Consider the following 13,129-nt stretch of genomic DNA (forward strand, 5'->3'; position numbering starts at 1 on the left):
TGCCACGACGACTGCCGACGCTCCAACAGTCCCACGATTGTCCTCTGCGCATGTAAAAGCAAATGATTTGTTTTGTGTTAAGTGAAAACTCTGCCAAATTGGCGTTTTTAGCCTGCCGCAGATGGCAGGAAGGCATTTGTCATGCGCTTGGTCGAGAGCGGTGCAGCATGGTAAGTTGTTTACATCTATTCGAGCATGTTACATCCACTAATGTACCGCGAACCGCTTACGTTTTCACACGTAGAGAGCAATGCCGCGAAGTGGTACACAAGACCGTTTTTCAATATATCTCGTGATGCTAGAATGCACAAATTATATAGCCTACCTGGGGAGGTATCGGACACTCAATTCAACATAACATTTGTACGAAATGCTTTGCCATCTGCATATTTAGGTCGCTTTTTTTTTCTTTCTGACAACATAGTAGCATGTATGCTTTCCTTGGTCGCCGTCTCACTTTAGTAACAGAACACATCCTTCATAGCAGTAAGCAACCATAACAAATTTCCAAGACGCAGTGACCATTAAAACTGGGAAAATAATTTCAGCGCACATATATATTTTAGATAGAGGTAGATACAGATAAGTAGATAGTGAGAACGCTCCCAAATTCTTTAATTTGAAACTTATTTGGAAATGGTTTGACTGAAAAATAAATAAAACAAAGGCATAAGTGTATAGAAAGGCATCACATATGGCTACGGATCATGAAAAAGTTTTCTCAGGTCTCCAGTTTTCACTCGATTTTGTGACTTCTGTCTGTGTGCCTGGTACCTCTTTAGGATGCTTACTCTAAGGCCTTTGGGCCTTTGATTCCGCTGACCAGAGCATCCCTTTGTGGGAGAACTTCTTACAGCAAGACCTGATGATCTCGGAGTTCCAAGTTGGAGTTCTTTTTCACATTCCTTTAACAGGTCCAGTGCCTTTTCTATTCTTTCGGTGTCCCGACAGTAATACACAGAACTTCTGCAGTGCTCTAAAGCACAGATGAAATTGTTTCTTGCACGCCTTTCCTTTCTCCTTTGAACTTTTTCTAGATCCGCCAATGGTGATGAAATCTCAATTGGTGAGGTCAAACATGTGATATGGCTCTCATCCTGAAACTCGGCTTCAATTTCAGCTGTTGCATTCGTGGTGCGTTCTAGTGTGAGTGCTGGACTATCCTGGTATCTCTGTGGTAGACGTTCAAAGCTCCAAGAATCAACCAGAAGAAATATGGCACAAAAGTGCTTGCATGGGAGCTGTTTTGCAACAAAATCCTTGCATGTGCAGCATGGTACATTGAAGTTAACAGTGTAGAAGCCATTGTCAGATGCCGACTTAATGCTAAATATCCCTGGCTCATCCGCAGATATGTCTTCCCTTTGGAAATCACCAGCAGCTGTGATACGTGCCATGATGTGCTTCACTACATTTGGTGGCCGGTTGTGAAGGTACAGAGGAAGGTCAGGTCGACACAGCCTGTACTCTGTTGTGAACTTGATGTTTTTTTCATGAAACAATCGCTTCCTTTCTGGAAGGAACTGGGTCACAAGGGTACTGATCAACCCAGAAAGGCTTTTGCGGCCACTGTGGCTTTTTATGTAATGCTCTTTAAGCAGTTTGTTTTGTGACTCGATACCGTTGTTTGTTGTGATAGGAAGTTCGAGCCTATGTAGTTTTACCCACATCTTCTCAACAGAAAACCACACCTCATTTAAGTAACGCTGCAACTTCTCGTTTGTGAGCCAGGCTTCGGATGACAACAAGGTTTGCATTGCGCTGCTGTACTCTTCTGCAGTAACTGCTCTGGCAATTTTTCTCAGCACTGTGAGCACTAGTTGTGGGTCATTCACTTTGTTCTCCTTCCTTCTCAACCACCGATCCCAAGCTCTCTCCCGATGTACATCACAGAGAACTACATGAGCTTCCGGAAACACTTTGGAGATCGCATTAATCTCGGGCAGTGAATAATCAACCATCCAAAACGTGGGGTTGAAAGAGGGGCACCATTGCTTGAAAACCTGCATAGCTTCAGAAATGCTTTCAGCTGTTTCAAACTGTGTTATGAATGTTCCTACGTTCATGTAACCAACTGGTGTCTCCACAGCCAGGAGAAACAAGGGTAGAGCATAGTCAGTGGTCTTATGTGTTGCATCTAGGCACACAACAGTGCCTGCATATTTCTGCATCAGAGATTTCATAAATGCAGATTGGTAGCAAAATATTAGCGTTTCAGAGCACTCACGGGAGACAGTGTGCAAGGTGTCATCATTGCATGAAAATGTTTCAGGGTTTGGGTCGTCTTGCACCATGGACTCACAGGAACGGTATGGCCGAAAAAAGAAACTCGAAGTCGGTTCCTGCTCCTGTAATGTATTTATAAGAGCAGCAGCATTCTCCTGGTCTACGGCACTGAAGCGATCTTTCCTCAATACGGTACATACACGATTGCTGATGTCCTTTTTTGTAGGGTAAAATGCCCTGCATGAAGTTTGTGGCTTCTCTTTGCCAGGAAACAAAATCTCTTCAACAAAGTATGTGATGCATTTTTGCAGTTCTTTTACGGATGTTATGCCCTTATGTACAAGTCTTTCAATTTCCTGTGCCACTTTGCCGTTTACTGGCTGTGCATAGTAAATGGCATCTCCAAAGTTATGATTTGTGTGCATGCCTTTCCCTGAAATGCTGACGTATATCCTCTGTTCAATTTGCAGGGAGCTGTCGTTGGTTGCAATGCTCTCGCTTAGCTTGACAAGTGCCTTGCTTTTGGCTTCTCTTCGTGCTGTTGCACTGAGGGAAGGATCCACCTGCAGGACAGTATGTACATGTGAGCATCACTGTGTTGTATATTGGAACATTCTTGCATGCTGTGTGAAATTCTGCATACTGCCACTACAGTAAATGCTTGCTCATTTCAGTACTGTGCAAATTTGTTCCATGTCTACATGTGGTACAATTAAATGCACTACAATGTTTTACTCGTCCTACGGTGTGCAGAACAATGAGACTCAGTAGCATGGTGAGGTAAATGAACATAAAAAAAAGAAAACAAAAGCACCCAGTAAGCCATGCAATCCATGAAATGCAGGTACTAAAAGGCACTAGCACTGGGAATCAAACACCACATTTATGCTCTGGGCTGTTCATATTTATTCTCCTGTTGCTGTTGTAGCTCCTTAATTTTTGTCAGTTAACAAACTATTTCAAAGCTTGAGAAAAAGTGACAGATAAACAAGTGACACTCTTAACTCAATACCTCACAAAAAAGCTAGTGTATACTGCCAGAATGAACACATTGCCAACTGAACATAACAGTAACGAGCTTTTAGTGCTGCACCTGCATGAAAGCTTGATCTGAGAAACAAAGAATAGCTGAGGCTGGCCACAAATATAGGGATGGTGCACACATGAGCCTCAGAGCAGTATGGTATGATAAGCCTCAGGCATTCACGAAGAACCTGGAGATGCAGCAGTAGACTTGTTGAAGGGTGACTGGGTTGTGCCTTCCCTTGTTGTGTGTATGAACTCAGATACATCAAACAACAACTAACAGGAGGAAAGGCTACGAGAAAGGGAAAAGAAGGAACTTGAATACTAAGCATTATGTATTTCATCTGTGCCCCTGTGGAACTTCATGTCTATGGCTGTGGTGGATATCTACTGCATATCCTCAGAGACCATTTGTTGCTAAACAACTATAGTTTATGCTGAGAGAAGAATACAAATCTAACCAAGCCACTCCTCGATGAGTTAACTGCTGCTTCCCTCATTCCCAAGCAAGGCCACAGGAACATGTGATAGGTTAAAAATGTTGCATGTTGTACAAGTTGTACAAGTTGTTGTAAAAATGTTACATCGTGTAGGTCTGAACTGTGCTTATTTTTTCTGAGAGAAGGCTCATGCATTTTCAGTGCACAGATCTATAAAATAATAAGCACATTGGACAATGAACTTGTGATTAAGTAATGTTTGTCTGCAATGTAGTTTCCTTTACAATAGCTCTCATGAATCACTCACTGTAGATACTACTGCTTTCATTAACGTTTGTATATACATACAATTAAGACAACCATGTTTTTGTGATGATTAATTTTTACCTTGAAGTCTGGATAAGCTTCTATCTTCTTTATGTGCATATATGCAGTGCATCCCTTCTTCTTTGTGGCTTGTATTTTCATTTTCTTCTTTTTTGGTAGCTCGTCCCAGTCAGAAGTGGAGCCTGCCGAAGCCTGAAACCATAGGATACATTAAGGAACCAGCTGGTTTAAGAACTACAGTAGTTTTGTGAAAGTATGTACATAGTCATTCTGATGGTTCGTCACATCCGTAAGGGGAAAGCCTAAGCTACATGAAGGTCAGTCACAAAGAAGAGAAGTGTTCTCCCCATCGAATTCTTTTTCGATGACCTTGTATGTGAAGAAAGTAGAAACCAAACCGTCTAACCAAATAACACAGACCGTTGGGCTAGTTGGTATTCCATGGCAAAGGCGCTCGTTCCTGTTTGTCTTCCGCTGTCCGTTTTGTAACACTTTGCAGCGTTTTTTGCACCTTTGGCGTCTGACCAATTCTTTTCTTATCATCATCGTCCCATAGTTCCATGCAACGTGATGAGCTCTGGGATTTTCTGAAGTCATCTGTTTCACTTCATGCATTTCCAACAGTATGAAGTGAAAACGCGGAAATAAAAATAAACCCACTGACCTACGTTTAAACTAGGTAAATGACTCGGAGTTTGTGTGTGAGTATAACAATTAACTTGCCTTTTCGTCCTGAATCCCATGTCGATCCTTCCCGAAGATGCACCCCTTCTTTATATTGGATAGAACTTGAAAGGGTATATCCAGTGAAATGGGGACTTCGCCTTTCCCAGTGCTGAACAGGAGCCTAGCTGCAATGCCGTCATGTCATTAAATATAAAGTTCGCTGACATGGTCATCATCATCATATAATTCAACGAATGTAGTTGTTCATTGAAAGCAGGATTGTCAGTTTTATTTATTTATTTATTTCATGATACTGCGGGCACTGCCCAAGCAGGAGGGGAATAACAAGAATATACAAAACTAAACACGGAAACAGCGTCCTCAAATTGGTTAATTGTACAGCTGGCAACATCAAAAGACAACGAGTTCCATTCAGGTATCGTTTTCACAAAAAACGAGTTTTTAAAAATATTCGTACGAGCAAATAACGGCTTAAAGGAGTAAGGATGATGATGACGTGAGGAACGCGCTTGCAAGGGAAGAAGAAACGATCCTGAGTCTAATCTGATATTGCCCTTAAATATCTGAAACAAAAATTTTAAACGAGCAATTTTTCTCCTTTTCAGTAAGGTTGGAATATTTGCGTTCGACATAAGGATGGAGTTACTTTTATAATGTACCTGGGTTACAGCTAGTACATGCTAAAAGTGTTTTAGTTATAGCTAGAGATACCACAAGAAAAACTACACAGGCACAGTTACAGCTATTCACAAAAAGTACTAGACACACCTACTTTTCTTGGTCTTTTCCAATATTCCCTACAAATTGCTGTTGCTGAACAGGATGGGCACACAACAACAAAAGAACAAAAAACCTAAGCTCAGTCTTGACTGTGACCCACTGATGGATCGGGGGAGGGGGGGCTATCACCCTCCACCCCCCCCCCCCCCAAAAAAAAAAACGTGTGAGTGCAAGTGCTCACAGTTTAATGCAGCAGCTATTCCAAACCCAAACTTTTCATTGTGTGTGCGTCATTTGCTGTGTATCCCTTGTTTGCAAACTTTAGTGCTGTAGAAGTTGTAGAAGAAAAAAACAATAAAAAACTGAAGAGCAGATACAGGTAAATGAAAAAGGAGCTGAGTAACAGGTAACAGTACCTTCTTGAAAATGTATCTGGCATTTTCCTCAAGTTACAAGTACCTATAAACAAAGATGAGTGCGGCTGGGGTTATACCCGCGGATACCCGCGCAAGCGTGTTCTTCGCGGGTACATCTGTGTCATAGCAGGTTGCTGGTCGACCCGCACTGCCTCCGCGGATTACGCGGGAATACCCGCAGGCGCAAAACCAGCCCGTCGGCTTGTGGTGCGGACAGTTTCCCCAGCATCAATAAAATTTCGTCCTGTGATGATCATATGCGGCATAAATGAAACTGTGTTCGCATTCGGTTGCGGGTCGGGATGTGCGGATGCGGATTGCACCAGTGGCATGTTGTTGCGGTTGCGGGCCATGCGGATGCCGTGTGGGTACGAATTTTTATGCCCGCACTCATCTACCTACATATACAAGTATTCAGATTCTTCTGCTCAGACCGATAGACGCTTATGATTGAAAGACATGTCTTTCAATCATAAGCGTCTATCGGTCTGAGCAGAAGAATCCAAATCAATATCTACTGCAGTTGAAATGTATTCAGCTCAACTTACCAGCTTCACTTCTCTCTGCAGGGCGGGCGTAGCGTGATCGCTCAGTTTGAAAACTGACGCCGGTTTTGCATAGATCCCGCTCTAGTTTTCCGAGGCAGTCTTCGTTTGGCAAGTAACCGTACCACTGTCCAGCGTCGCATTTGAGGCTTTTCAGGTGCTGTCTGAGGATTTCCTCTTCAGAAACTAAGGAGGAAATCCTGGACACGTCTTCGGCCATCTCTGTCCTGCTGGACTGGGTTCAGCCACAGCTAACCACAAATCGAAACCATATGTCAAACGGCGCGCCACATGAAGGGAGCGTCGGCGGTCGTCTTGGCAACGGCGCGTGCGCAGAAGCGTTGCTTTTCTGGCCATTATGGCCATTATGGCTTTGATCCATGCTTTGATCCTCCTGTCTCTAGGCAGAGAGCGTCTCAGGGTCGTCATGGTAACGGCGCATGCGTCTTTGCTTTGTTTCTCTCTTGCCAGTTCTCCTCGCACTCCTCCCTCACGGAATGTTCTCCGGAAAGACGCTCCCGATTCAGTGCCGGCTTCGTTGGGGGGTTGGGGGCGTTGGGCATGGAGGAGGAAGGGTTTCCTTCCTCCATGGCGTTGGGGGACCTGTTCGGCTGTAGTTCGAACGTCATATGTCACGTGAGAAGGTCGCTTGTCGCTTCTGCCCGCGCGCTGGGGATTCTTCTAGCTGCGGAGAGATGTGGAATGTGGACATGTGCTCGTAGTTTTATAAGGTAAATGTGTTTTGCGCGCACTACTGCATAGCCTTGCTGGATAGACATGAGATGAGTTTGTGTAAAACCGACAGAGGTTCGCTACAGTGAGTGCATTCAGGTGGTTCTTCCTCTCGAGCGAAACGGGGAAGTGTCTGAAGTTTCACCGCTTCCCCAGGAAAAATATAGGAAAGCCGACCGGTGACAGCGCTGGGTATTTGTCACTCAAAATAATTCATACGGCAAGGAAAGCTTTTGTTCGTTTATTAAACCAAGCATATCATTCCAGATTGCAAGAAGAAGAGTAACTCGTTCACTAGTCTTCGCGGGCAAGATGGGTGGGGGGTTATATTTATTAGACCAAATAAAAAAGGGGAGGAAACGCAAGATAGGGATCAGTGTTTGCCGAACGGCAACACAAGTGCCTGCTGCTGAACTTCAGAAACTTTTGCGATCAACAACTACAAATCGCCAGAGGACTATATTCTGAACTCCCTGAACTTTCGTCTTCTGTCACGTCACCTTAACACCCGGACAACTGCAGTATAACACAATTTAGACTAAGTGCGACAGGTGCGAGCAAGCAGTTGTGTGTGTGATGTGGGATTCAAATGTGTGCTCAAATCGCTGGAAACATAAAATAAAACAAAAGAGCAAAAGAATAGACTGAGAGCAATATACATGTGATTATTGTATCTGTGACTCTGTATCTGTTCTTGTTAATATCTATATCTCGAAATTCGGAAGCACGTACAACAACAATAATAAATGATAGAGAAGTTATGATGATGTGCGATGTTTACCCCTGGTAGCCTCAGGACCACCCTACTTCACAAAGGCTAATATGAGAGTAAACACGTTACACGTACAAAAGTTACACATAGCCATGATAATCTATACTATTTTGTGAAGTAAGATAAATGTGAAAATCGCCGTGCATCGAATACATAATGCTGAATTCGAGAAGCCGTAATGGGGTAACACGCCTCGGACAGCAGTACACAGGCAACAGCGTAAATGATATTTCATGACGTGCTGGAGTGCTGACTGTTTCAACGGAACATTTAACGGAATGTTTATTGTGTTCTCAGTCTGACGGGCTGCGTACATATAACCGCTCTTAATACCTTTTTTTGAAGTTAGAACTCCCAAAAAAATCGCATAAATTGCCCTATTTGCAAACAGTTCTGCCGCCGTGCGCATACCAATCTTACCTCCCCGCCTTTGCTCTTCCCGCCATTCACGCTTCTCCCTTGCTCGCTCTGTCCCTCCTCACGTGACATATCTATGGGAAGATCTATGTGGGAAGACTGATATGGAAAGCTTACGCCGTACCTGCTGCCACATACGCGAACGACGTCATTTGCCTCAGCAAGCAAGCAACGGACCAGCTCGAACGGCAACAACGCGAGATCGGAAGATGGATTCTCGGGGGATCATTCGCCACACCAAATCCCGCCATTCAAGGAGAAATGGCCTGGTCTACCTACTCTTTCCGAGAAACCCGGGCAAAGACAAACTACCTTGGACGTCTCATTCACAGACCAAACGACACCCTAATAACACGAGTCTTCCGACACCTCCGTTACAGGGGCACCCGAACGCACTAGATAAAAAAAATCAGCCAAATTGACCGCACATATAGCAAGGACACCACCAGACACAAAGCGAGGAACGAACGCGAGTGGAACAAGACAACCAAGAAGGAACTAACCCGGACTGAAGAGGAACGGTGGCACTCGGAAACAGCGAAGAAAAGAAGCATGACAATCTACTCTGAAAACAAGACAACTCCGGCACCCGAAACTTTCTACAACGGAGACAGAGCAAGTGGCCTCTTGTTTCAAGCCCGTACAGGCTCCCTCCCAACACAAAAGCGACTCTGCGAACTCTTTGGAAACGCAAACCCAGCATGTACCCTATGTAACACCGGAGAAGAAGAGGACATACAACACATCCTGCAAACTTGCCCGGCCCTACGCGAAGACGGAGTGCCCAAGACACCAGTCCCTATCGCCATCATGTTGGGCTTCGAGGCATCACCCAGCTCCCAACCCCAGATCAACGACACGAAGAAAGTCCTCCTCAAGTGGGAAAAGGCCTCCAAAATAAAATCAAGGGCGCTCCACGAGACAGCCGGCAGACCCCGTCTCGAAACCGAAACCGGCCAAACACAGCGGACGGCCATCCGAAGCCAGAGCCATCAAGTGGCGCCTCCGCAAGATGAACCCACCAGCATTGACTCAAATTCCTCGCTCCTCTTATGAGAGCTTGGAGACTCGCCTGTGACTCTTTTTATGGATGTCTGCCCTGTTGTAAAAGGGATTAGGCGAACCTGAACCTGAAATGACGCACGTCATGAGGCGGAGCCTGTGTGACTTGAACTACAGCACAGCCGAAAAGAGTCTCCCGCAGCCACCCTCCCCCTTCTCCAACGAAGCCAGGAGACTTGACCAAGGGGAAGTAGCCGGAAGATTGGAACCCGTCGTGAACACGCACGCTAGCCATACATGGACGGCAAGTGGCGATTCCGAAAACTCATAGAAAATCAAGAAATTGACGGATAGTCTTGAAAATTCCAAATTGACAGGTTCAATCTTCCTCCAACATTCCAAAGTGGAACTGTTAACGTAGACCTAGGGGAAGTAGCCGAAAGATTGGAACCCGTTGTGTACACTCACGCTAGTGACACATGGACGGCAAGTGGCAATTTCGAAAATTCACATTAAATAAAGTGAATGATCAATCTCTTGAAAATTTCTAATAGGAAGGTTCCTTCATCCCGTAATGATAGCCAAGTGAAGTGGTTGCAGGACAAGCATGGGAAAGTTTGGGAAAGTTTGGGAAAGTTATGGGAAAGTTTGGAAGCGCTGTTGCAAGCGCTGAAACGTGACCAGAGACCGAGAAGCTTTGTCGAATTTAAGCACTAATGAAAAAAAAAAAAAAAAAAAAAAAAAACGCCTTCTGAATGAATTCTCTAGAAAAACGCACAATAAACTTTACGATTTTTTCACAAAGATATGCCACAATAGTACACATGAATGTAGGGGAAGTGTGCAGTGATTGCTCTTAGAACCGGCGCCTCAAAGCCATCCCCGATAGCACAGAGCGGGAGACGCTAGATCCTGAGGGGTATCATATCATTGAGGGGTATCATTATCACTGGTCCGCTTTGCGCGGACAGTGACAAAGACAGTTCCCCGACCGGTAAAAAAAGAAAAAGAAAGCCACAGCAGTTCCCTGCGCTTCAGCGGAACGTCTGCACAGTGTGCAGACACACTTACAGGTTACAGGAAAGCAGGACGTGACGAAGACTTTGAGCGCTAACTCTATTCCTAAAGTCAACCAAAAGTGTGTAAGCTGTATGATAAATATTCTGCGTTGCAAAACTGTCTTCTTCCAATTCGCTATTATAATGGAGTGTTCACGTAAGCGATATTTCGATGTTGCAGATTTCACGCAACTTCTTCGTATTCTCAGTAAAAGTATCGGGTAAAGTATCGCTTTGCTCGGTATTTTGCTACTTTTTTACCCACGTAACGAGTATCGGTATCGTGATGCCATATTCCGGTAACGGGCACGGGCACTGACGCAAACCCATGCCACCATGTTCCCCTGGATTGAAAATACTTTAGAGATTTTGAGGTGGTTTTGTATGCCTTTCACCGTCGTTCTTCTATAAAGCACGGTGCTATAAATATTGCAAACAACAAAAGCAAAAACATATAGAAAATGCAAACCAAGTTACTTAGCAGCCACGAGGACAATAAATTTGCTATCAGCCATGACTTGAAAATCCGAGACGAGGTAGGGGTTTTGCTATCAGCTTTTATTTACGCAGAGTGAGACTAACTGGACAGGGTCTTCTTTTACTTAATTTTTATTTTTCTATTTATTTATTTAATTATATTTGATTTTAGACTCCCGGGTGGCGGACGCCCATCGACTCACCTTTTGCTTTCGTATTAGCACGGACGTAGGTATACATTGTGTTTCACCTACTGTGTTGAAAGGGGAACCGGACATATCGGTGCAGGACGTTTCGGTGCACGGACATTTCGGTGCACGGACGTTTCGGTGCACGGACGTTTCGGAGCACGGACGTTTCGGTGCACGGACGTTTCGGTGCACGGACGTTTCGGTGCACGGACGTCTCGGTGCACGGACGTTTCGGAGCACGGACATTTCCTCTGCACGGACATGTCCGTGCAGCGAAATGTCCGTGCACTGAAACGTCCGCACCGAAATGTCCTGCACCGAGACGTCCGTAACCGAATGACTCAAACGAAAAGCAGTTAGAAACACAGACGTTATCTTGGTGGTGAGTTAATACTCTAACCGATTCCCACTTCAGTATTGTCATGGTCCGTGGTATTGCTTTTATGCGCAATCGAATTAAGCTGAGGCACCTCACCCTCCATTCTGTCTCACAGGCGAGCAGGACTCTCGAATTTGCGGAAGCTCGCAAGACATACAGAGAAGGCTGACCGCACCTTCCCCCTACATCTCCCCACTCACTCACCAGCTCGCAAGACAACTAATAAATAGTATCTGTTTTCTCTTAGGAAGTTATGTTGAAATAAAACGGCAGAAAGAAAAATGCTGAATTCGACTGAAGACGCGTGCACCCTCTCAAAAAGAAAAGCTACCACTTGTGAATTATTTACAACATGACTTCGTATCTAAAACATATTAGTCATTACTTATATGTTTTGTGTTGTGTTTTCTGTTCTAAATAAACCAATTGCGCACTAACCCATAAATTATCTGTCATCTATACAGAAGGTCACTGATAGTAAGTTATTGTTCTTTAACAGTACTTCAATAAAAAGACAGCTCAGAATCATGCAACAAAGGGTACATGGAATTTCAATAGAAACACAACGGCCAATATTCCATTAGCTCTAAATAGCCAAGACAATTACAACTAAACGAATTTTCAATAAAAACTTTACAATGCTTGTTGAGGAAGTCCAAGAGGGTTTGAATGAAATCTCAATAGCCATTTTTGTAAGGGATAGCGAAATGAACTTGAACACACTCCCGAGCAAAGCGCAGACGTCACAGAGCTCAGGACTGCGTCAATTCCCATTGGCAACCGTAAGCACGTGACTTCTCGTGCGCTGCCTCACTGGCGGCGGTTAGGCTGTGATGTCAGCTCCGCATGAGTTTCGGTATTCGTGGTGCCAATTTTCTCCGCTTCTATTACCCTCTTCCCTGTCAAACTTTCAATGCAGGTTCAAATCGGTGCAGACAACTGTCTTTTACGTTTGTCTGGGGTAACGTGGGATGACCTGTCGCAACCCCTTTAATACGACATCCCCGCGTTATGACCCTTTTTCTCGGGAACCGTTACCTCCCAATGGCCTTCACATGTAACTCTTGTTCGTTAATATGGCAATTCGTTTATATGACAATGACCAGTATTTGCAGCACAACTAGGAGCGAACACGTGCACTTTACCCTCGTTACTATGACCACTGGTCACTGAACCGGCAGTTCTCCTGAGCAGCCAAAACGCGGGCCCGCTTTTGGGGTGACTTATGATATCCTGACTGATGTCCTTGGTCATATGGTCATAGTGACCTGCTGCAGTCATACGGCATTCATCGACCATGTCTCAGAAGCGCAACCGAACAGCGCTGACTGGCAGAATGAAGAAGCGGATATGCGTCACATTTAAAGGGGCACTAAAATGCAAAACAACTTCTCAAATGAAAGTCCGTGTTTCAATTAGTATACTGCAAGCAAAATTAGTTCACACAGCGCTACCGTTTATAAGAAAAACGCAATGAAAACAGAGCCGTCTTTGGCAGCAACCAAAGGGATCCCCAGGAAGCAATTAAAGTAGCACAGTAGTCGTTTTTAACACCCCGGCTTTCTTCCTATAAAACTGTTAAGTAGGCCAGTAAGGTGCACCATGCGAAGTAATTCACACCACAGAGTCACAATTATCGCAGAAATTGAATTGAAAGTACGCCGCAAAAAGCGACCGTGCGCAACGGCGGTGAAGAGCACTAGCCCGTGATCTG

At 44.6% G+C, this 13,129-nt stretch overlaps 1 long non-coding RNA gene across 3 annotated transcripts; it reads left to right on the forward strand.

Annotated features, from left to right (window-relative positions):
- The first annotated feature begins 14 nt into the window (after positions 1 to 14).
- Positions 15 to 5,800, forward strand: LOC135397807 (uncharacterized). 3 transcript variants are annotated; one of them, XR_010423779.1, is made up of 6 exons: positions 15 to 170; positions 783 to 914; positions 1,121 to 1,146; positions 1,352 to 2,418; positions 2,697 to 2,809; positions 4,179 to 5,800. It is a non-coding gene; the product is annotated as an uncharacterized LOC135397807 (long non-coding RNA). The 3 variants fall into 3 exon arrangements; XR_010423771.1 differs by having other exon boundaries at positions 783 to 1,146; XR_010423776.1 differs by lacking the exons at positions 783 to 914; positions 1,121 to 1,146 and having other exon boundaries at positions 2,273 to 2,418.
- Positions 5,801 to 13,129: the final 7,329 nt, after the last annotated feature.

This window comes from Ornithodoros turicata, chromosome 1 (assembly GCF_037126465.1).
Source record: "Ornithodoros turicata isolate Travis chromosome 1, ASM3712646v1, whole genome shotgun sequence".
In the NCBI taxonomy this organism is placed as follows: domain Eukaryota; kingdom Metazoa; phylum Arthropoda; class Arachnida; order Ixodida; family Argasidae; genus Ornithodoros; species Ornithodoros turicata.